This window comes from Phoca vitulina, unplaced genomic scaffold, assembly GCF_004348235.1.
Source record: "Phoca vitulina isolate PV1807 unplaced genomic scaffold, GSC_HSeal_1.0 scaffold3, whole genome shotgun sequence".
In the NCBI taxonomy this organism is placed as follows: Eukaryota; Metazoa; Chordata; class Mammalia; order Carnivora; family Phocidae; genus Phoca; species Phoca vitulina.
In genome coordinates this window covers 39,055,829-39,078,135 of record NW_022589706.1, presented here as the reverse complement: position 1 = coordinate 39,078,135, position 22,307 = coordinate 39,055,829, and the positions used below count along the sequence as shown (strand labels likewise).

Genomic DNA, 22,307 nt, shown 5'->3' with positions numbered 1-22,307 from the left:
TGGTTTTTCTATCAGGAGCTAGGTGAAGAATCCATCTAGTGAGGGTCTGCCACAGAAGCAAATCTCAGCCAATGTGGAGATAACACCCACTCTTTTTTTATTCAGCTACCCTTTCCTTTAAAAAAAATGAAGTATAATTAACATATAGTGTTATATTACTTTCAGGTGCACAGTGTACTAATTCAACTATTCTGTACATTACTCAGTGCTCATCCAGGTAAGTGTACTCTTAACCCCCTTTATCTATTTCATCCATACCCACTCCTGCCTCCCTACTGGCAACCCCAAGTTTTTCTCTGTATTTAAGAGCCTGTTTTTTTTTTTTTTTGTCTTCTTTAATTGTTTTATTTCTTAAATTCCACATATGAGTGAAATCATATGGTATTTGTCTTTCTCTGTCTCAGTTATTTCACTTAGCATTATACCCTCTAGGTCCATCCATGTTGTTGCAAAAGGCAAGATCTCATTTTTTTGTGGCTATTATTCCATTGTATAGATATACCACATCTTTATCCATTCATCCATGAATAAACACTTGGGTTGCTTCCATACCTTAGCTATTGTAAATAATGCTGCAATAAACATAGAGGTGCATATAACTTTTGGAATTAGTGGTTTTTTCCTTTGGGTAAATACCCAGTAGTGGGGTTACTGGATCGTATGGTAATTCTATTTTTAAGTTTTTGGTTTTTGAGGAACTTCCACACTGTTTTCTACAATGGCTGCACCAATTTGCATTCCCACCAATAGTGCACAAGGGTTGCTTTTCCTCCACATTCTTGCTGACACTTGTTTTTTCCTGTCTTTTTGATTCTAGCCATTGTGACAGGTGTAAGGTGATAGCTCAGTGTGGTTTTATTTTCATTTCCCTGATGATGTTGACCATCTTTTCATGTGTCTGTTGGCCATCTGTATATCTTCTTTGGAAAAATATCTATTCAGCTCCTCTGCTCATTTTTAAAATCAGAATTTTTTTTTTTTTTTTGGTGTTGAGTTGTATAAGTTCTTTATGTATTTTTGATATTGACTGCTTATCAGGCATATCATTTGCAAATATCTTCTCCCATTCAGTAGGTTGCCTTTTTGATGGTTGATGGTTTACTTTTCTATGTGAAAGCTTTCTATTTTGATGTAACCCAATAGTTTATGTTTGCTTTTGTTTCCCTTGCCTGAGACGATGTATCTAGAAAAATCTTTCTATAGCTGACATCAAAGAAATGACTGCCTATGCCTTTTTCTAGGAGTTTTATGGATTCAGGCCTCACATTTAGGTCTGTAATCCATTTTAAGTTCATTTTTGTGTATGGTATAAGAAAGTGGTCCAGTTTTATTCTTTTACATATAACCGTCCAGTTATCCCAAAACCATTTGTTGAAAAGACTCTTTTTCCTATTGTATATCCTTGCCTCCTTTGTCATGGATTAGTAGGCCATATTAAATGTGGGTTTAATTCTGGGCTCTCTATTGTGTTCCATTGTTCTATGTGTATATTTTTGTGCCAGTACCATACTGTTTTGATTACTATAGCTTTGTAGTATATTTTGAAACCTGGGATTGTGATACCTTCAGCTTTGCTCTTTCTCAGATTGCTTTGGCTATTCAGGGTCTTTTGTGGCTCCATACAAATTTTAGTATTATTTGCTCTGATTCTGTGAAAAATGCTGTTGGTATTTTGATAGGGGTTTCATTAAATCTCTAGATTGCTTTGAGTAGTATGGACAATATTTGTTCTCTCAATCCATTTGTTTGTGTCATCTTCAATTTCTTTCATCAGTATTTTATAGTTTTTGGAGTATAAGTCTTTCACCTCATTTAATTAAGTTTTTTCCTAGATATTTTGTTCTTTTGGGGGAAATTGTAAATGGGATTGTTTTCTTAATTTCTTTTTCTGCTGCTATATTAGTGTATAGAAATGCAACAGATTTCTGTATATTAGTTTTGTGTCCTGTAACTTTACTGAATTTATCAGTTCTAATAGTTTTTTGGTGGAGTCTTCAGTGTTTTCTATATATAGCATCATGTCATCTGCAGATAGTGAATTTTACTTATTTCTTACCAACTTATTACCATTTATTTCTTTTTCTTGTCTGATTGCTACAGCTAGACTTTCCAGTATGATGTTGAATAAAAGTGGTGAAAGTAGACATCCTTGTCTTTTTCCTGATCTTAGAGGAAAAGCTCTCTCTTTTTCACACCCATCCCTATTCTTTAATGACAAACACAGAAAAGGTTACCCTTACTTGATTTTGAACTTGGAGAAAATGTCAGATGAAAATAATGTACACATTTATCTAGGCAGTCACCTAGATGTGGAATCTTTTGGTTGCCCTTAATTAATGTTTGAATAGAAATCTCACTCATGGACACCTGGATAGCACTTGGGCAATGAGACACCTGGTATGGGTACTTCTGAGGACACAATAACAGCAACAACAGTAACATAACATTTATTGAGCATTTACAATGTGCCATGCATGATTATAAGTGAATTACATATACTATGTAATATAAAGTGCTCTTCTGAATGCTTTCATCCATTATTACTTAGTTTTGACAAGCATATGAAAGAGCTGCTATCATTAGTCGCACTTTATGGAGGAAAACTGAAACAGTTTTTCAGGTAGGTAGGTGCCCCCATTCTGCCAGTGCTGTGAATATAGGCTGCCAACAGCTCACAGCTATACCTTCTCTCGAGAATTGCCTGTTGATGGAAGCTGCCCTGCCAAGAACTGCCCAGGAGGTTATACCCCAAGACTCCCAGGTGTGGCCTATAGCTAAAGGATGACAGATATTGGGGTACCTCCTGCCTTAAAGAGGAACCCTTTTGCCATGTCATTTCTGCTCTGCAGCTCCCTGTGGGGTGGGACTGCTGCTGGACCCACATCTTTCCCTTGTTTCTTCCCTTTTTCTTGTTCTGCTTAGCAACTTAACAGTTTTTACCTGAGATCCTCAAATCACTTGCTCTCAGGCTGTTTCTGTGAAACCCAGCCTAACACAACTACTTTGCTACACTGGGTTGTGATTTCAGAGTTTTATTCTTTATTCACTAGACAAATGTTTTTCTCTGGAAAGATGGACAATCCACTGCTTTCAAACATGTATCAGATGACTTTCTCTTCTGATTAACATAATGAAATATATTATGGAAGCTTTGCTGCTAAAATAGTGCTTCATTTGTGTAAAGGAAATGATAGAATGATTTCCCTGAGATGCTGTTTGGCCAAGAATACTTTATTCCTATCAGGGATGCAGATAGCCAGAGTAGGTGATAGATAAGTGTTTGTTCATTGGTTTCTTGATTCAGGAAATGGATTATGAGAAAGAAACATGTTAATATTGTTTTTAACAGCTTTGTAGAAGTATAGTTGACAGGATGAAAGTGTACATTTGGTAAGTTGATCCATTATATACCCATAAACCATCATCACAGTCAAAATAATGAAAATATCCATTACTCCTCAAAGTTTCCTCAGCCCCTTTGTAATCTCCTATCCTGCCCCTACGCAATCACTGATCTGCTTTTGTTAGAGTAATATAAGGTTGACAAAGACCTTAGAAGCCATGCATTTCAGTCACTGAGTTGTTGAGCTTGCCCGGGCGTGAGGTATATTGGGGTGGGATAAGACCACAAGGGAGGTTGAAATAACTGGGTCCAGGCTGCCATCTTGGGAAAGGAAACAGATACAAAGTACAAAGCTGGACTCTGATGACAACTTTGGCATACTCCAAAGTGTGAGGTGAATGCAGATGAGGTTCAAGTAAACTTCGGGATTAGGGCAGTCTGGGGTTTTGTTTCAGGTTAAAGGAGGCCTTGGGAGAGTGATGTCATCCTTGTAATGCCCAAGCGAAATAAAAACATACAAATAAAACTCGCCACCAAAGCCTGGAACTCCAAGGATGGCACTGGAAAGGGAATCTCCTGGTAGGTGGGGCAGCTGATTTTTGTCCTTAAGTTCATCATCCTCTTGGTTCTCTTCTTGGTCGTTCCTGACTGTGGGAGACACACCTTCCCATTGCAACTCTTCAGCTGAAGTTTGCTACCTTGTGGTGTAGTTAGACGTGGTTAGAATATTCGGAGGCACGGCTGAAGGCTCTGGCAAAAGCAACCCAGAGAGAACACGATGAGAGCAATAGTTTTAGATGATCTGGCATTCAAAACATAGTTTTGTTATCTTTGCTTTATGCTCCTGCTCAGCTTCTGCACTGTCTCCCATGCCTAGAAATCTCCTTCATCAGTTCCTTGAGATCCAAGCCAGACCCAATTCACAGGTATCTTTCTCCTCTCACTTCTTTGCTACTTTCTGGAGGATTCTTAGGGTTCAACAATTGATGCTTAGCTTTATCTGGCCCCTGATCTCAATGGTCTAGACCCTTTCTGCCCAATAGAAATATAACACAAGCCGCAAATGGGAGCCACTTATATAATTTTAAATTTTCTAGTAGACACACTTAAAAAGGGGAGAAAAGAAATAGGCGAAATTATTTTTAATAATGTATTTTCAACCCTGTATCTCTAAAATGTGATCATTTCAACAGGTAATCTATATACAAATTATTGATGACATATTTTATTTTTTATTTTTATTATTTTTTAAAGATTTTATTTATTTGACAGAGAGATAGCGAGAGCAGGAACACAAGCAGGGGGAGTGGGAGAGGGAGAAATAGGCTTCCCACTGAGCAGGGAGCCTGATGCGGGGCTCGATCCCAGAACCCTAGGATCATGACCTGAGCTGAAGGCAGACGCTTAACGACGGAGCTACCCAGGCGACCCTGATGATATATTTTACATTCTGTTTTATACTAAGTTTTTGAAATCCAGTGGATATTTTACACTTATAGCATACCTCAATTTGCACTAGCCCTATTTACATTTTGGACCATGCCAGTCTAGATATAGCGTCATGGCCTGCATCCAAAATTAACTAAGTGTCCTGGGGAATAGTGGAGGAATATGAGTTTTATTTTGGACACACTGACTTGGGGGTAAGCATTCCTGTGGACAGTGGCAATAGGCTTTTGGAAATGCAGTTCTAGAGCAGCAAGACAGAGCATTTTCCAACTTCCTTTGTCAGAGCAACATGTAACTGCCTTCACAGTAAGTTACCCATTTCACCTTATTTTTTTTATTATGTTATGTTAATCACCATACATTACATCATTAGTTTTTGATGTAGTGCTCCATGATTCATTGCGTATAACACCCAGTGCTCCATTCAATATGTGCCCTCCTTAATACCCATCACCAGGCTAACCCATCCCCCCACCCCCCCCCTCTAGAACCGTCAGTTTGTCTCTCAGAGTCCATAGTCTCTCATGGTTTGTCTCCTGCTCCAATTTCCCCCCTTCATTTTTCCCTTCCTACTATCTTATTCTTTTTCTTAACATATAATGTATTATTTGTTTCAGAGGTACAGGTATGTCTTACAACAATTCACAGTTGTCTTACAACAACTCAACAGTCTTACACAATTCACAGCACTCACCATAGCACATACCCTCCCCAGTGTCTATCACCCAGCCACCCCATCTCTCCCACCCCCCACCACTCCAGCAACCCTCAGTTTGTTTCCTGAGATTAAGAATTCCTCATATCAGTGAGGTCATATGATACATGTCTTTCTCTGATTGACTTATTTCGCTCAGCATAATACCCTCCAGTTCCCCCACGTCATTGCAAATGGCAAGATTTCATTCCTTTTGATGGCTGCATAATATTCCATTGTATATATATACCACATCTTCTTTATTGATTTCATCTGTTGATGGACATCTTGGCTCTTTCCATAGTTTGGCTATTGTGGACATTGCTGCTATAAACATCAGGGTGCATGTACCCCTTCGGATCCCTACATTTGTATCTTTGAGGTAAATACCCAGTAGTGCAATTGCTGGGTTGTATGGTAGCTCTAATTTCAACTTTTTGAGGAACCCGGATACTGTTTTCCTTGTGGCTGCACCAGCTTGCATTCCCACCAACAGTGTAGGAGGGTTCCCCTTTCTCTGCATCCCTGCCAACATCTGTCATTTCCTGACTTGTTAATTTTAGCCATTCTGACTGGTGTGAGGTGGAATCTCATTGAGGTTTTGATTTGGATTTCCCTGATGCTGAGCGATGTTGAGCACTTTTTCATGTGTCTGTTGGCCATTTGGATGTCTTCTTTGGAAAAATGTCTGTTCATGTCTTCTGCCCATTTCTTGATTGGATCATTTGTTCTTTGGGTGTTGAGTTTGATAAATTCTTTATAGATTTTGGATACTAGCCCTTTATTTGATATGTCATTTGCAAATATCTTCTCCCATTCTGTGGGTTGTCTTTTGGTTTTGTTGACTGTTTCTTTTGCTGTGCAAAAGCTTTTTATCTTGATGAAGTCCCAATAGTTCATTTTTGCCCTTGCTTCCCTTGCCTTTGGCGATGTTTCTAGGAAGAAGTTGCTGCAGCTGAGATCGAAGAGGTTGCTGCCTGTGTTCTCCTCTAAGATTTTGATGGACTCCTGTCTCACATTTAGGTCTTTCAACCATTTTGAGTCTATTTCTGTGTGTGGTGTAAAGAAATGGTCCAGTTTCATTCTTCTGCATGTGGCTGTCCAATTTTCCCAACACCATTTGTTGAAGAGACTGGCTTTTTTCCATTGGACATTCTTTCCTGCTTTGTTGAAGATTACTTGACCATAGAGTTGAGGGTCCATTTCTGGGCTCTCTATTCTGTTCCATTGATCTATGTGTCTGTTTTTGTGCCAGTACCATACTGTCTTGATGATTACAGCTTTCTAGTAGAGCTTGAAGTCCAGAATTGTGATGCCACCAGCTTTGCTTTTTTTTTTTCAACATTCCTCTGGGTTTCGGGGTCCTCTCTGATTCCATACAAATTTTAGGATTATTTGTTCCATTTCTTTGAAAAAAGTGGATGGTATTTTGATAGGGATTGCATTAAATGTGTAGATTGCTCTAGGTAGCATTGGCATCTTCACAATATTTGTTGTCCAATCCATGAGCATGGAACCTTTTTCCATTTCATTGTGTCTTTCTCAATTTCTTTCATGAGTATTTTATAGTTTTCTGAGTACAGATTCTTTGCCTATTTGGTTAGATGTATTCCTAGGTATCTTATGGCTTTGGGTGCAATTAAAATGGGATCGACTCCGGGGCGCCTGGGTGGCTCAGTCGTTAAGCGTCTGCCTTCGGCTCAGGTCGTGATCCCAGCGTCCTGGGATCGAGCCCCGCATCGGGCTCCCTGCTCCGCGGGAAGCCTGCTTCTCCCTCTCCCACTCCCCTTGCTTGTGTTCCTTCTCTCGCTGTGTCTCTCTCTGTCAAATAAATAAATAAAATCTTTAAAAAAAAAAAAAAAAAATGGGATCGACTCCTTAATTTCTCTTTCTTCTGTCTTGTTGTTGGTGTATAGGAATGCCACTGATTCCTGTGTATTGATTTTCTATCCTGCCACTTTACCGAATTCCTGTATGAGTTCTAGCAGTTTTGGGGTGGAGTCTTTTGGGTTTTCCACATAAAGTATCATATCATCTGCAAAGAGTGAGAGTTTGACTTCTTCTTTGCTGATTTGGATGCCTTTTATTTCTTTTTGTTGTCTGATTGCTGTGGCTAGGACTTCTAGTACTATGTTGAATAGCAGTGGTGATAGTGGACATCCCTGCCGTGTTCCTGACCTTAGGGGAAAAGCTCTCAGTTTTTCCCCATTGAGAATGATATTCGCTGTGGGGTTTTTGCATATGGCTTTTATGATATTGAAGTATGTACCCTCCATCCCTATACTCTGAAGAGTTTTGATCAAGAAAGGATGCTGTACTTTGTCAAATGCTTTTTCTGCATCTATTGTGAGGATCATATGGTTCTTGTTCTTTCTTTTATTAATGTATTGTATCACATTGATTGATTTGCAGATGTTGAACCAACCTTGCAGCCCAGGAATAAATCCCACTTGGTCGTGGTGAATAATCGTTTTAATGTACTGTTAGATCCTATTGGCTAGTATCTTAGTGAGAATTTTGGCATCCATGTTGATCAGGGATATTGGTGTGTAATTCTCCTTTTTGATGGGGTCTTTGTCCGATTTTGGGATCAAGGTAATGCTGGACTCATAGAAAGGGTTTGGAAGTTTTCCTTCCATTTCTATTTTTTGGAACAGTTTCAGAAGAATAGGTATTAATTCTTCTTTAAATGTTTGATAGAATTCCCCTAGGAAGCCATCTGGCCCTGGGCTCTTGTTTCTTGGGAGATTTTTGATTACTGCTTCAATTTCCTTAGTGGTTATAGGTCTGTTCAGGTTTTCTGTTTCTTCCTGGTTCAGTTTTGGTAGTTTATACATCTCTAGGAATGCATCCATTTCTTCCAGATAATCTAATTTGCTGGCATATAGTTCCTCATGGTATGTTCTTATAATTGTTTGTATTTCTTCGGTGTTGGTTATGATCTCTCCTCTTTCATTCATGATTTTATTTATTTGGGTCCTTTCTCTTTTCTTTTTGATAAGTCTGGTCAGGGGTTTATCAGTCTTGTTAATTCTTTCAAAGCACCAGCTCCTAGTTTCGTTGATCTGTTCTACTGTTCTTTTGGTTTCTATTTCATTGATTTCTGCTCTGATCTTTATTATTTCTCTTCTCCTTCTGGGTTTAGTCTTTATTTGCTGTTCTTTCTCCAGCTCCTTTAGGTGTAGGGTTAGGTTGTGTACTTGAGACCTTTCTTATTTCTTGAGAAAGGCTTGTATTGCTATACACTTTCTTCTTAGGACTGCCTTTGCTGCATCCCAAAGATTTTGAACAGTTGTGTTTTCATTTTCATTGGTTTCCATGAATTTTTTTAATTCTTCTTTAATTTCCTGGTTGACCCATTCATTCTTTAGTAGGGTGCATTTGGCCTTCATGTATTTGAGTTCTTTCTGACTTTCCTCTTGTGATTGAGTTCTAGTTTCAAAGCATTGTGGTCCGAAAATATGCAGGGAATGATCCCAGTCTTTTGGTACCAGTTGAGACCTGATTTATGACTAGGATGTGATCTATTCTGGAGAATGTTCTTTGGGCCCTAGAGAAGAATGTGTATTCTCTTGCTTTGGGATGGAATGTTCTGAATATATCTGTGAAGTCCATTTGGTCCAGTGTGTCATTTAAAGTCTTTATTTCTGTGTTGATCTTTTGCTTCAATGATCTGTCCATTTCAGTGAAGGGGGTGTTAAAGTCCCCTACTATTATTGTATTATTGTCTATGTGTTTCTTTGTTTTTGTGAATAATTGGCTATATAATTGGCTGCTCCCATGTTAGGGGCATAGATATTTACAATTGTTAGATCTTCTTTTTGGATAGACCCTTTAAGTATGATATAGTGTCCTTCCTCATCTCTTATTGTAGTCTTTGGTTTAAAATCTAATTGTCTGATAAAAGGATTGCCACCCCAGCTTTCTTTTGGTGTCCATTAGCATGGTAAATGGTTTTTTACCCCTTCACTTTCAATCTGGAGGTGTCTTTGGGTCTAAAATGAGTCTCTTGCAGACAGCATATCAATGGGTCTTGTTTTTTTATCCGATCTGATACCCTTTGTCTTTTGATTGGGGCATTTAGCCCATTTACATTCAGGGTAACTATTGAAAGATAGGAATTTAGTGCCATTGTGTTGCCTGTAAGGGGACTGTTACTGTATATTGTCTCTGTTCCTTTCTGGTCTATGTTACTTTTAGGCTCTCTCTTTGCTTAGACGACCCCTTTCAATATTTCTTGTAGGGCTGGTTTCGTGTTTGCAAATTCCTTTAGTTTTTGTTTGTCCTGGAAGCTTTTTCTCTCTCCTATTTTCAATGACAGCCTAGCTGGATATAGTATTCTTGGCTGCATATTTTTCTCATTTAGTGCTCTTTATATATCATGCCGGTCCTTTCTGGCCTGCCAGGTCTCTGTGGATAGGTCTGTTGCCAATCTAATGTTTCTACCATTATAGGTTACAGACCTCTTGTCCCAAGCTGCTTTCAGGATTTTCTCTTTGTCTCTGAGACTCGTAAGTTTTACTATTAGATGTCAGGGTGTTGACCTGTTTTTATTGATTTTGAGGGGGGTTCTCTGTGCCTCCTGGATTTTGATTCCTGTTTCCTTCCCCAAATTAGGGAAGTTCTCTGCTATAATTTGCTCCAATATACCTTCTGCCCCTCTCTCTCTTTCTTCTTCTTCTGGGATCCCAATTATTCTAATATTGTTTCGTCTTATGGTATCACTTATCTCTCGAATTCTGCCCTCGAGATTCAGTAGTTGTTTACCTCTCTTCTTCTCAGCTTCTTTATTTTCCATCATTTGTCTTCTATCTCACTAATTCTCTCTGCCTAATTTATCCTAGCAGTTAGATCCTCCATTTTTTATTGTACCTCATTAATTGCCTTTTTGATTTCAACTTGGTTAGATTTTAGTTCTTTTATTTCTCCAGAAAGGGTTTCTCTAGTATCTTCTATGTTTTTTTTAAGCCCAGCTAGTATCTTTATAATCGTTATTCTGAATTCTAGTTCCGACATCTTACTAATGTCCGTATTGATTAGGTCCCTGGCAGTCGGTACTGCCTCTTGTCCTTTTTTTTTGAGGTGATTTTTTCCGTCTTGTCATTTTGTCCAGAGGAGAATAGATGAATGAGAGAACAAAATGCTAACAGGGTAACAATGACCCCAGAAAAATATACACTAAACAAATCAGAAGAGACCTGAAACCAGGCGAAAAGAAAGGGAAAGAAAGAAAAGAGAAAAAGAAAGGAAAAGAAAAAGATAAAAAAAAAGAATATGATCAAATATGATCAGGCTGGTGAATAGATCAGTGCCACCCACTAGATTTTGGGTGTATTTTGGTCTGTTAGAAGAAACTGCCTCCCAAAATTTTAAAGAAAGAAAAGGTTATATATTTACAACAATAAGGGTTAATACGATGAAGGGATGGAGTATGACTGTGAAGATGAAAATTATAAAAGATTTTATAAAAGGAATTGATAAGATAAGAAGTTGGTTGAAAAAGGAAAGAAGAGAAATTAAAAAAAAAGAGGGAGAGAATGTGATCAGGCAGGAGACTAGAACGAAGCCGTACACTAGAGATTTAGAGTATATTTTGGTCTGTTAGAAGAAACTGTATCCCAAAATTTTAGAAAGAGAACAGCTTATATATATACCAAAAATAAGGTTAACTACTATGAAGGGATAGAATATGACTTTAAAAATGAAAAATAAAAAAGATTTTTAAAAAAGGGATTGATAAGATGTTGGTTGAAAAAGGGAAAAAGAAAAAAAGTTGGACTGTGACCTAAAAAAAAAAAAAGAGAGAAAGGGAAAAAGAAAAAGAAAAGAAAAAGAAAAAAAGAAAATTAAAAAAATTAACTTTGAAAGACTAAAGAATCATGGGAAAAAAGCCATGAATTCTATGTGCAGTATTCCCCTAGCGCTGGAGTTCTGCCGTTCTCACTGATCGGTAAACTTGGTCTTGGCTGGCTGTTCTTGCTGATCTTCTGGGGGAGCGGCCTGTTGCCGTGGTTCCCAAATGTCTTTGCCGGAGGCAGAATTGCCCCGCCCTTGCCGGTCAGGGCTAAGTAATCTGCTTGGGTTTGCTCTCGGGAGCTTTTGTTCCCTGCAAGCTTTCCGTACAGCTTTGGAGGACGAGAGTGAAAATGGTGGCTTCCCAGTCTCCACCCCAGAGGAGCCGAGAACTCAGGCCCCGCTCCTCAATGAGCCCCAGAGAAAAGCAGTCAGTCACTCCTGTCTCCCCGGTCTCCAGCCGCACTCCGTGCTCACCCGGCCTGTGACTGAGCGTTTCTATCTCTGGCACCCGACTCAGTGTGGAGTCTCCAAACCCAGCAGATCCCTGCGGTGTGCTCCCGCACCACTCCTCCCGGGGGAGGAAGGGGAGTCTCCCCAGATCTGCCGCTTGTTGGGTCCCTGCTTCTAGAAGGTGGTTGCTTTTCTGTTCAGAGAGTTGCTGCTATTCTTTTCTTCGATCTCCTGTTGAGTTCGTAGGTGTTCAGAATGGTTTGATCCGTATCTAGCTGAATTCCTGGGACCAGAGGAAATTTAGGTCTCCTACTCCTCCACCATCTTGCTCCTCCCCCTCACCTTATTTTTTGAAACCATACCTTAAGGGTTCGTTCCCAGATCCTAACATGCACGTGAACCTGTATATGTTCTACCCCAGACAGTTTATCTCCATGTTAGATTGTTTTCTTACACGTTTACTCTATATTTATTTTTTTCTACATATTTGTGTTGTCTCCCCTTTGGGTACATTGAAAAGAGTTGAGCAGAAGAATGGGCACTGTTTTATTGAACATAAAGAATCATTCAGCTAATGAACTAGTATTCAGCATGAGCAATCATTCTAAATATAATTTGGTTAGTATTTTTTATCTGCATCTTAATAGCTATCTAGTTTTAAGAATAGCAAAATCTGTGCCATCTTAAAAAATTTTTTTCTGACATAAAAGTGATGGGTAGTAATGATATCTCCTTCAAAAAAGTGGTTTTTTTTTTGTTTTTTTATTTTGTTTTTATGGTGGCAATACTCAGTGTCTCAAGGATATGGGGAAATGGACATTTTCATCCATTTTGGTGGGAATGTAAATATTTCCAGGGATTGTGGAGGGCAATTTGACAATGTATATTCAAATTCAAAATGTGCATACCTTTGTCTCTACAACTTTAGTTTTAGAAATTTACCCTGGATAAGTGCACAAATTTATATGTGCAGGAATGTTGATCCTATTATAGTTTATAATTTTTAAAGGAGAACAACATGTTTCAACAACTATTGGGTGCCTACCTCTGCTGGGCATTGCCGTAGGAACGGGGCTATAATAATTAAGCAGATATAGTTGGTCCCTGCCTTCATGTAGTTTATGGTACAGGAAAGAAGATAGCCAATTAAACGTTCATTAACATTAGCATTGAAGTGCTAATGGTATAGACTGTGGCTGAAGTGCATATAAAGGGAACTAAATGCAGACGTGGTAAGGCGGTGAATAATGGTAAGTAGAATTTCACTAGATTTTCACTTTTAAATGTAAATATATTAGTTATATAATCAAAAAGAATTGTAGCTTTTTAAAAATTTGAAATAAAATAATACAAGTTTAGTATAGGAAATTTGGCAGTTACAGAAAGGATATAAGGGATATAAAGAAGAAAATAAAATGACTAAAAATTCCATCCCCAAGATGACAGATGTTCAGTTGTAACAATTTGGTATATTTTCTACCATTCTTTATATACATATGAATGTATTGGTTCTTTTCACAATGATACATATTTCATATATCTGTTTGAATTTTAATATAATATCAAAAATAATTTGAACTTACTATTTGTATGTATTCTATCACAGAGTGAAATTTAATTCTGAAAATTATAGTTTATTGTGCTTTATAGAGCTAAATTCCTATATGTATTTGGGGAATATATTGACATCAAGTAAAACAATTCACTTTTCTCTGTTTTTTAAAGAGATTTGATGCAATTAAATTATTATATGTTAATCATATCAATAACATTTTTCTTCCGGTTGCTGGCATTCATTTGAGATTATAGGATTAAACTGGTTGAAAGTTCATTTTTCATGGGCTCATGTGAATAACATTACGAGATCTCATTAGAACATTGCCAGCCAAGGTGGGAGTGTTAATTTGTTTCACACTGTACGATGTAGTTCCCAATGTCGGCAGGAGGCATCATGGAGCAAAGTTCCTTAATTTAAAGATTATGTATTGCATCATCCCTGCTGTATTGCTTTGGTAGACTATGGTGCTGCTGTCATTGATTCCTTTTTTAAAAATAGCTGCTAAAAACCAGAAGAAAGAATTAAGTCAGCAAATTCTGTCATTCATAGGTATGTTAAATAACTAGGAGAGTTTCCTCCTTATATAGGAAGCCTAAAAATGTGAACTGCTTTTCTGAGTTAATACATGCAAAATGCTTGAAATAAGGCTTAAAACATACTAAGTGCTCAATAAATTATTATAATTACTACTACTGTTAAGAAGAGCAAACAAGTTATCAGAATAATCTAGGAGTATCTTAGATCTATATTCAGATTCTCATCATTGGGTATGGGATGTGAAGAGTAAATTGTTATCAAGATATTGGAGGGTGGTCATACTATTTCATGTTAATGCCTGAGACCTGGAATAAAATGTTAAAGAGAGATACTCTATTGGGATAAATAAACTCAACTGAACTGAGTTGCATTTCACCTTATAGCATAGCCCTTAGTCTGTAACATTGTTTTGAAATTGAATTCCCTAGATGAAAAGGACTATTGATGCTCTTGAATAGGTTCATGGAGTCTTTTCGGGGACTGTGATCTCTATTTAACTGAGTTGACATGAGATTCAACTACATTCATAGGGTGACTCATATCAATAGCTTTTCATCATGCAAGCAATTCTCAATTTGCTATAGTGGTTTTATTGTCTTAGTTTTAATCGAACTTGTCTGTCTATGACCAGTGAATTCCGTACTTGGTACTTCAATTCTTTTAAGTAAATCTGTTTTTAAAAGTTATTTCAACAAAGTTTATGTGTAAAGTTAAAATTACATAAACATAACATGTTCCCTAGGCTATAAATCCTGTCCAGATTTTTGGAAGAAATTGTGTCTATGGGGACAGGTAGAATGCATTAATGTAAATCCACTTTGTTTAACAGAGCAAAGATTTCAAAAAGCTGAAAACACTGTTGTTCATTCAACCTAAACAAAGAAACCAAGAAAAATCTCAGAGAGGTAAAGAAATAGATTTTTTCCTGATATATGATTATTCTAATATATGAAATATATTATTCTAATATGTTATCCATTATGCTTTTCTATCATTTTAAGAAAATACAGGTTAACACTATAAAAACATTATGCCAAATTATTTTTCTTATATTTCTACTCTTCTAATCCTTGTCTTAATTTTAGGGTTTTAGAAAACAAAATGGGATTAAATAAAGAGGGTTGGGATATTTATATTTTCTTTTGGTTTGGTGAAGCTGTTCTTTTTTTCCATTTATTTTATCCATTGATTAAAGAAATATTTATCATTGGGATGCTACTGTGTGTTATGTTTGAGGTCTGTATTTGAGATAATTGATTTTGAATATAAATCAATTTAAGCCTACGAAAATATTTTCTATAATTTTAACTTACTAATCTTTGAACAAACTTCAGTGATCTGTTATATAGATATGGATTTCTGCCTCTAAGAGATTAGGTGGAACTTCTCTGCTTCTATTGAGATTTTAATATACTTAGGTAAATTGGATTTACATTTGTCATTTTTTAGCCTTTAAAGGATGTTTTGTAAACCAGCTATAAAGTAAAAAGAGGTATTGATTTTTAAACATTTTAAGATATGAAGCATGTCGGAGTATCCTAAAAAATAAAGTGCTGTATTATAAGTATTCATCATCTTTGGCATCAGACAGTTCTAAAGGTCAATATTTTCTGTGCTTGTCAAATTATCTTGAATTCACCTGTGCCATTTTAGCCTGGGAGGATCTAACCCTAGTAAATATCATAGCCATGGAAGTTCTTGTTTCTAAGAGCTGAAATTCTCGTGTGGGTACAGATAGTCCTCAACAGTGAAAATATAACTTGGAAAAAGTAGCATAAACAAACATGATGGAAGTTAAATTTATCTTTCTCATGGAACCTATTTTAAGTGGAGAATTATGTTCCTGAAGCTATAAAAATAGGCACTATATTTACTCCACTCTTTATGAATCATAGACATACTATGAAGTATACAGTTTCTTGAGTAATCATAAGGCAATCAAGATGGCATTAAATTACAGAGCACTTGTAATGTACTGGCAGACCTCACCAGAAAAGGTTTTCCAGGGTGGGAAGAAGTGCTAGGGAGATAGAGGCTGAGGATTCTGATGATGGGTGGCTTGTAGGGGCAAGAGCTGAGGGCAGGGTATCTTATGCAGTAAGTAGCACACTGGCTTCTCATCATTGCCACCCATGAACCCCCCGTGGGTTTTGTGTTTTTTTTTGCCTACTAACAAAAGTCATTTATTAATAGTTAATTTATCTCTCTGCTTTTCCAAATCAAAAATATATTTTGCTATCAATCAGCACTTTGGTTCATGCTGAGTTGCCATGATTCCAGTATAGCAAATAAAAGTAATATTATTCTGGGCAGCTTTATTACAGGTAAATTCGTGATCTCATTAGATTTTTGAAAATATTCGAAGTTCAAAAATCCCTACTCACCCTTAGACTCCTTTTAATTCTTTAGCTCTAGAAGTAACACATTGGAAATCCCTGTTCTGGCTGTTGTCAGAAAGACACTGGTAGTGATGAGTAATTTGTACGTAATCAAATAGGAATAATTCAGGGAACCAAGGGATCGTAAACCAGAGAATACCCTCTGCATTGTCCTAAAGGTAGATGCATACCTGAATGCTACATGCATTTTAGGTAAGGAGAAAGCACTGAGGTGAACGTAACTACATTCCTTATGCTCTAACCACCTTTCTACAAAGTGCCAACTACCAGCTTCCATTTGCTTCATCCCACCTCAGCCATCCTCCTGCCAGTGCTGATCTATATCCATGATGCTGCGGCTAGGAGGAGAAAGGTATTGATTCTTCATAGTGTACTCTGGGGTCTGCAGCTTGGTGTGTTGAAATAGGGCCACCTCACAGAGCAACCATCAGACAGCTACCCCAGCGTGACTCCGGGGAGATTTCAGTTTGGGCAACTTGCACATTCAAATTGCATATGGTGAATAGTGATAACTGATTACTACTGCTACGTCTTTATTTTGGTTTGAGTCATCTGGGAGTGAGACCCACTAATTCCAAGTTACTGAGTGTAAGCCCTAAGTTTACCTGAAGCTAAAAAAATTTTTTTAAACTTTTTATTTTGATAATTTTAGATTTACAGAAGAGTTTTAAAGATAGTATTGATAGTTCCTATATACTGTCTACCCAGCTTCTCCAAATGTTAACATCTCATGTAGTCAAAACTAAGAAATTAAGATTGGTTCAACAAATGCAATTAACTACAGACTATTTAGATTTCCCTGGTATTTCCACTAAATGGCTTTTTTTTTCCTGTTCCACAATTCAGGTCAGGATACCACATTGCCTTTCGTTGTCATGTTTCCTTAGTCTCCTTCAATCTGTGACAGCTCCTCAGGTTTTTGTCTTTAATTACTTTTTTTCTAAAGATTTTATTTATTTATTTGACAGAGAGAGCGAGAGAGCACAAGCAGGGGGAACAGTAGAGGGAGAGGGAGAAGCAGGCTCCCTGCCAAGCAGGGAGCCCAATGCAGGGCTCAATCCCAGGACTCTGGGATCATGACCTGAGCCAAAGGCAGATGCTTAACCATCTGAGCCACCCAGGCGCCCCTGTCTTTAATTACTTTTGAAGAGTACTGGTTAGATGTTCTGTAGTATGTTCTTCAGTTTGGGTGTGCCTTTTTTTCACAAGATTAGACTGAGGTTGCAGATTTGGGGTACATGAGATCAATATATCTTATTAATGGTGATCTTAGCCTTGATCACTTGGTTTAGGTTGTGTGCCAGGTCTCCCCAATGTAAAGTTACAAGTTTCCTCTTTCCATACTCCGTTCTTTGGGGGTAAATTACTAAGTCTAGACCACTGGAGTTATTCAGTCCAGTCTAGGGGATCTGAGATCCATCTCCTGGAGGGAGTATTTAAGAAATTGAAGACATGTGTTAAAAACACCACAGTTATTAATAAATATTTGATGAGAGATATTATGAGGCAATGTGGATACCCTGTGAGTTTTACTCCCAAATTTTAGCATTCATCAATGGATGTTGCCTATAGCAATTTTTACTTTGGTACTGTGAAAACAAATAATGGAAACCTCATTAAAGATGGAGTCCAGAAATCCTGAAGGGGAAGCTCTCACAGACCCTAAACAGGAGGAAACTTACTTTACATACCCCAGTATGAGGAACAAAGAACCTTGTCCAGCAACAGCCCAGTCGTTGAGAAACTGCCACACTCTGCCAATGAGAAGCTGTCACCACCCTGAATTCTTTGAAATAGCCCCTCCCAACTTCTTCCTTTCCTCCATAAAAACAAACCCCTCTCTTTTGTTTTCTGGACTTCCCTATGGTTCTCCATAGTTTGCTTGTCCTGCATTGCAATTCTCAGCTATTCTTGAATAAACTAATTTTGCCGGTAAAATGGCTGCCTGGTTTTTTGTTTGTTTGTTTTAAAGCCAACAGTACTCTAATGATGATGTTCCATTTTCCTCTTTCTTCCTGTAATTATAGTTCTTCTGTAGGAAGAATTGCCTCTTTTCATTTATTCATTCATTTGTGTATTTATATCAGTATGGTCTCATGGATATTTATTGACTTATGGATATTTTATTTGGGGGGTTATAATTAATTACTATCATTGTTTATTGTATTGCTCTAATTATCCCAGCTCTGGCCATCAGGAGCTCTTAAGAGTTGGTTCCTGTGACACTTCGAGGAACCCATATCTTGTTTCTTTTCTTGTTTCCTTCTTATGCACTAGCTTACTTTCTGGAACTGTAAGATGCTCTTCCTGGCTTTTATCTTATATTTTCTGTGCCCTAGCCCATGAAGTAGTCATTTTTGAAGAATCGTGGATCCTTTGATTGGAGAATGGTATTTAGAAACCCAAATCTGGCATCTCAGTGTTCTTATTGCAATTAGAGAGTCATTGTTTCTAGACCTTCTCAGTGTGTAGATTTATCTTTATATCTCCATCTGTATATATACTAACAAAAACATTCGTTCATACTGGTATCTTTAACTCCAGCCTGTTACCATAGGGTATATTCTGGCATTCCCCTTTGCTTGTTTGTAATTTCTTTCTTTCATAGATACCAACCTGGCTGTCATGATCTACAATATATTTACTTATTTATTCAACTCTGTGTGGAAAGTAGTTTCAGAATTGCTGAACTGGACCCATGTGAGATACATATTTACCAACTAGAGTCCAGTGTTTTGTCTTTAGCCTTATAGTATCAAAACTCTATTATACAAAGTTATTTATCCATAAAATTATGGATCAGCAGGTGAGTGGATAAACAAACTGATACATCTATACAACTAGGCAATAAAAAGGAAGAAACCAGTGATTCCTGTGAGACAGGGAGATCTTAAATGCATTTTGCTAAGTCAGACACAAAAAGCAATGGATTCTGTGATTCTATTTATGTGATATTGTGGAAGGCAAAACTATAGGGAAAGAAAACAAATCAGTGGTTGCCAGAATTGGGAGTTGGAGAATGTGTTACCTAGGAGTGGGATTGCTGGGTCATATGATAATTCTATAGCTTTTTGAATAACTGCTGAACTGTTTTCCACAGCAGCTAGCACTGTTTTACATTCCTACCAGCAATGCCTAAGGGTTCCAGTTGTTCCAATTTCTTCACATCCTCACAAACACTTGTTTTTCTTTCTTTTCTTTTTTAAATTACAGCCATCCTAGTAGGTATGATGTAGTAACTCATTGTGGTTTTGATTTGCATTTCCCAAGTGACTAAGAATGTAAAGCATCTTTTCATGTACTTATTGGCCATTTACATATCTTCTTTGGAGAAATATCTACTCAAGTCCTTCACCCATTTTTGAATTAGCTTATCTTCTTCTTGTAGGAATTCTTTATGTATTCTGGATATTAAACCCTTGTCAGATATATGATTTGCAAACATTTTTCCCCATTCTATGTGTTGTCTTTTCATTTTCTTGATAATGTCCTTTGATACAAAAAGTTTTTAATTTTGATGAAGCCCAATTTTTTTTTTTTTTTTTTTTTTGCTGCTTGTGCTTTTGGTGTTCTATCTGATAATCCATTACCACACCCAAGGTTTACCCCTATGTTTTCTGGTTTAATAGTGTTTATGTCTTATATTTAGGTCATTGATCCATTTTGAGTTAATCTTTGTATATGGTATGAGGTGGTATGAGCACATCTTTGTTTTTAGACCTTTTGAAAATGCAAGTATTTTAAAGATTTAGTAGTCACATCATAGTTTTTTCTTAAAGATAGCAGACAGGTGCAGTATTAATGTCTATTAAAACCTAATATTTTGGAAAAGAGGAAAAAGGCATGTTTGAATTTCTCACTGCTAATATCTTCCAATGAAAGACTGCCAGGCACCATCAGATTTAATTTTTTCTGGCCTGTGGTTTATACTGATTGCTTTGCTGAGCAAGCTAGGTTCTGATGGGTTCCTTGCCAATTTCATCAAAGAGGTGGGGGACCTAACAGCATGCAATTTCATGAATGTTGGGGAAGACCATCTCCTCACCATCAATGTCTCCTCCTTCTCTTCCCTAGGAGAAGTTTTGCTCTATTAGAATCATACCAAGTTCTCATGAATCCAGATAAGGAAGATTATTTTTTAAAGGTTTATTTATTTATTATTTTAGAGAGGGGGAATGGGTAAAGGGAGAGAGAGAATCCCAGACTCCACACTGAGCTCAGAGCCTGATGTGAGGCTCAATCCCACAACCCTGAGATCATGACCCGAGCTGAAATCAATAAGCAGATGCTTAACTGACTGAGCCACCCAGGTGCCCCCCCCCCCCGATAAGGAAGATTATAACTACCAACATCTACCACATAAAAAATGGCTAGAATTTGGAGAACACATAAAATCTACTCTGGTTTTGGTTATCAGAAACTTTGAAGGGATCTGAGCTAATACAGAACCTCATAATCATTTTCTTTTAGCTCTTCTCTAAGCTATTATTTATTAATTTTCTTTTTTTTTTTTTTAAGATTCAACTATAAAGAAGAATAGGTCATTTCATAGTTTGCAAAATGAAGTACAGTTCCAACTTTGGCAGACAACAGTCTATCAAGAGTAAGTGACACACAAATGTTCAATCTAGGTCTTAGCAATTCCCTAAGAAAAACAGTGGTAGATGGTATGTAGAGTTTAACAGAACTTCAAAGACAAAAGGCATGTTACAAATTCAATATTGACCAAAAGAAATATGTAATAGTTTGGGGTTTGTGCTTGGAACTCTGTAATATAATGATGAATTTTCAAACCAATCTAAAGGAGACTAAAACTGAAAATAGGATGAAGACCAAAATTTATTATAAACAAAATAACAAAACAATAAAATGACTGGACCACTGGAACAGTCCACTTATTTATCTAGAATGAGAAAAACATGCAAAATGTATTAAGTAAAGTACCCTAAATTTTGTGATAAAGATCTGAAGTTGACATTTACAATTTGAGGTTGCCCACAATCTTTTGGACATGACTACACTTTGAAATGGCTACATTTTTATAGCCCCCAATAATGTAAACCCCACCATCTCAATGAGGAATATAAAATCAAAACAAAACAGTAAAACAAAAATCTACCTTTTCCAGCCCCTTCCCTCACCTTTCTTTTAGGGTATGGATACATGATTTAGATTCTGACAGATATATTTTCTTGATATTAATATATGTGGGGGGGAAAGTAGGACATGGGGCATCCATTTTGGTGCTGCAATAATTGGCAAAAACCACATGATTCTTTGTTCAGATGTGGTGGCTCCCACCACCTGAATGTGGTGGGAACAGTATGGTTTTGGGGTCTGTTCAGCATCTTCACCAAGTTGTTCCTGGATGTTTGGCCTAGGAACTATTTCACTAACCTTTCCAAAGATTCTGTAAACTAATACCTGTAGTAAATCCTTTCTTTCTTAAACCAATAAAAGTGGATTCTGTTGTCTGCAACCCAGAACCCTGTTTAATATAAGATCCATTGTGTGTGTGAGTCTTTCTTGGAAAAAGTTAAATAGTGTCACATTAACAGAAAGTCTCATTTTATAAATCATGAATATTTAGAAAATTTTATGGAAAGTTCCTTTCATTAAGCACCATTTCATTAAATGAAGATTGATATTAATATTTATTCAAATTTATCCTTTTAAGTGGGGAATAAAATAAAAAAAATGAATTAATGTATCTATAACTAGTTTGTGATGTTCATAGATCCTTCTTAGAGTGCAAAATACAATATACATATATGGCCATATGTGTATTTTTATGAACATTTTGATTTCTGAATGTGAAGGTATTAAATCTTTTTGTGTTCCTAACAAAAGTAATTTTTGTTTTTATTGAGTTAGAGCAGTTGTACGTATAGGCTTAACAAGAAAAAAATTCTTAAGGAAGATGATGATTCCAGTAAAACTGTAGATATTCACAAATGCTTCAAGTATATGCTCTGGAAGTATAAAATTAAATGTTTTAGCATGAGAAACCTATTTAGTATTGGCATTCCTTCACATCACTCCAGCAGGCTACTGAAGAATCATTCTGGAGTTACTGTCTAA

General features: G+C 37.0%; 1 protein-coding gene across 2 annotated transcripts in view; it reads left to right on the top strand.

The window, feature by feature from the left end:
• NMU (neuromedin U) overlaps positions 1 to 22,307 on the top strand; it is a 195,331-nt gene that overhangs the window by 650 nt on the left and 172,374 nt on the right. The window contains exons 2-3 of one of the 2 annotated variants that reach the window (XR_004298859.1): positions 166 to 217; positions 20,745 to 20,829. The gene's annotated coding sequence lies outside the window, so the exon portion shown is untranslated. The remainder of the gene's footprint in view (positions 1 to 165; positions 218 to 20,744; positions 20,830 to 22,307) is intronic. The other variant, XR_004298860.1, reaches the window with a different exon arrangement.